Source organism: Leptonychotes weddellii, chromosome 2, assembly GCF_054177405.1.
Source record: "Leptonychotes weddellii isolate Sample4059 chromosome 2, ASM5417740v2, whole genome shotgun sequence".
NCBI classification, from domain to species: Eukaryota; Metazoa; Chordata; class Mammalia; order Carnivora; family Phocidae; genus Leptonychotes; species Leptonychotes weddellii.
In genome coordinates, this window is record NC_138370.1 from 14,401,848 (window position 1) to 14,404,943 (window position 3,096).

A 3,096-nucleotide genomic window follows, 5' to 3' on the forward strand; every position below is an offset into this window, starting at 1 on the left:
AAAAATAAAAAAATAAAGTGTTTCATCCAGTTGTATTTAACCCTTACAACAATTGAGTGATTTTTATATACTTCATTTTAAAAATATGGGGCTGAAAGTTCAACAACTTGATTCAAATCTTATAGATTCTAAGTGGTGGAACTAAGTTTGAAACTCATGTCTGTCTGTTTCCAAAGCTAGTGTATATGTATACATATATGTGTATAAATATTTATATGTACATTCTAGAAAATCCATTCTCAAAATACAGAGGATGAATGTTTCTTGCTTTTTCTTAGTTAAATATGGTGTCTTTTTTTATTTGGTCATTGTCACCCATGAATGTAGTTGTCATAGGGGTCATGATTCAGATTTCACAGTTAAATAGGATTCCTCGGGGCGCCTGGGTGGCTCAGTCGTTAAGTGTCTGCCTGTGGCTCAGGTCATGATCCCAGGATCCTGGGATTGAGCCCCGCATCAGGCTCCCTGCTCTGCAGGAAGCCTGCTTCTCCCTCTCCCACTCCCCCTGCTTGTGTTCCCTCCCTCGTTGTGTCTCTCTCTGTCAAATAAATAAAAATCTTTAAAGAAAAGTAAAATAAATAAAAAAGAAAGTTTAAAATAAATAAATAGGATTCCTCTGCATCTTATTTTACAAAGATTTCTGCTATCCTAGTATTTTTTGTTCATAGAAATCTTATGAGACTAGTTAATATTGCTCCCTAAATAAAGAAAGCAGAATAAAATAGTTTGTGTGAAGTCACAACAGAGACCTGGCTGAAATGACAGTCCCCAAGGTCCTAATCACATTAACGCTTTGGGGAAACTTCAGGGCTATCTTTTCTTCTTACTGCAAGTATTTTTACATTAAATTGTCAAGGCAAACCCAGTTCTGAAATTATTTATGTAAGGTAAACCTAGCCTTTTAGATAGAAGAGTGGATTTCTAATCCTTTTTTGGTGCTATCCTTAACAGCTCCAAAAAACCTTCTTAAGTGCATACCATAAATACTTTTGGAGTACTTGCCCTTTTTTAGGACTGCCAAATATATTTTATTAACTGACTTGAGGAGCATATGGATAAACTCTGCATAATGGCCAAAGAAGCATAGTAAATTGTTTTGAAAAGTAGAATGAAACCTTGCTATTTTTGCATATCATTTTTCTTTGTCCTGTATTTTACAGTTTTCTGATCCGTCTATTAAATGAGAGAAGTGCATTGTAATTTTGGTGAGGTCAACACTACATAAAAATGCCTTTTTAGCATGGTTCATGTTGATAGCTTTAGGTGCTCAAGGGAAGTGACAAAGAGTTTTCTGGTATGTCATAAAACTAAAACAGTCTCTATTTATAATTACAATTATAAATTAAATACTTAAATATTTAAATATATTACATAAATATAAAAAAATTAAAATTAAAATAATTGTAAATTTAAAAAAACCTTAATGATCATGTATTTTATATATAAGTAGGAAGAATGCAAGAAGAAAGTAGGGTGAGTAAAGAAGTTACTTGACCAGGAGACAGGAAACCAATACCTTGGTTAAACCAATTAAGCCATTCGGCACTTTTTTTAACTTTTCAGAACAACGAGGAGATTGTACCCCAATAACTGGAACTTTTATGCTGATGTTTACAGCTGGCAAACCATTTATAAAGATGTTAAAGGTAAAAATCCAATAGCAGTAGACTGCTCCCTTGAAGTGGGAATGTGTTTGTGATATGTGTGTGTGTGTGATATGTGTGTGTGTGTGTGTGTGTGTGTGAAGTGTGTGTGTATGTGTTGCGAAGCTATAGAGAGTCTGAGCCCTTTTCCCTGTGAAACCTCTGCAGAATTCCTTGTACTTTCAGGATTGTAATTTGAAAATCATTACTTAGAGAATTTCTAAAATCCAGCTCTGTCTATTGTCTTATGAGTTCTTCTTGGTTAGTTAAAGTAGACTCAGGTACTTGTAGACAGTTAAAATAAATCTAGAGATGGTAACATATTTTGCTTAGAAACTAGCCATTGTGATTTCTCAAGTATAATGTTAGGCGGTTTTTGATATTCATGTGTACGATATATTCAACTATAAATCAAAGAAAGCATTAAAGAATTTTACATTTTTTCCTATGGGAAGGAACTTTAAAACTGTAGTAGAAAGGTCAGGAAAATACGAATTGCTTTAGGAGTATAAATGAGGCTCACAGTAATTATCACAATCAATTACACAGTTTATGTAACTAAGGAAAAGCATGTGGGGAAAGAATACATCCTAGGTGGAAAAAGAAAAAGAAAAATATATTTCCCAGGAAGAGAGAAGGGAATAATAATGAGTGGATTGGGAAAGTTATTTGTTATAGAATCAAGACTAATATGCCAAGAAAGTGAAACCACAAAGATTATGCTCTAAAGTAGTGTCAGGCAAGCTGCCTTGGCAGCTCTCTGGGAAGGGCGCTGTGGTGAACATCTGCTTTCAACAAAAAAAAAGGCAAATATCATGGTACCAACAATTCCAGGCTTTTTACCAAGGAGTCTCTTTGCTCAAGCTAATTCATGTTAGATGTGCCTTTCCAGTTTCTGCTGGAATTCCAGGCAGTTTGTTGGTTTGGTCAACAAGCTGATGGCATGACAGATCAGATGTAATCCAGTGGATTTCTATCCTCCCTGAGTGCTTAGGACTGCAGGCGACTCTGAAGGCCTGAAGGGATCGCTCCGGGATATGTTTCAGAACTACACATGACAGAAAGAATGGCTGCAAGACTGAGCACAGATACTGCAGGTCTGAACATCAGAGATGGTTCCGATATTTTAAAAGCACACTAAAGGTTTTTTCCGTCTATTCAGCTTACATTATGCAAGGATGCAATTAGAAAGCTGGTAGCCGATTTCAGACTAGACTTCTACTACTAGGAGAAGCTCTTCTCACACAAAGCAGCCTGCTCCAACATTCTCAACAGTCATTCACGTGGCAGACTGGGCCACATTTAGACACTCTGGAAACACATTTAGAAAACTATGTGAGAGGAACGGTGTCATTTTGCCAGTTAACACAGTACCAAGACATGAATAGCAGATAAAATCTTCACCACATTTAAGATTTTTGTTGCTAATACACCTGTCTCAATTCTGCTGCCT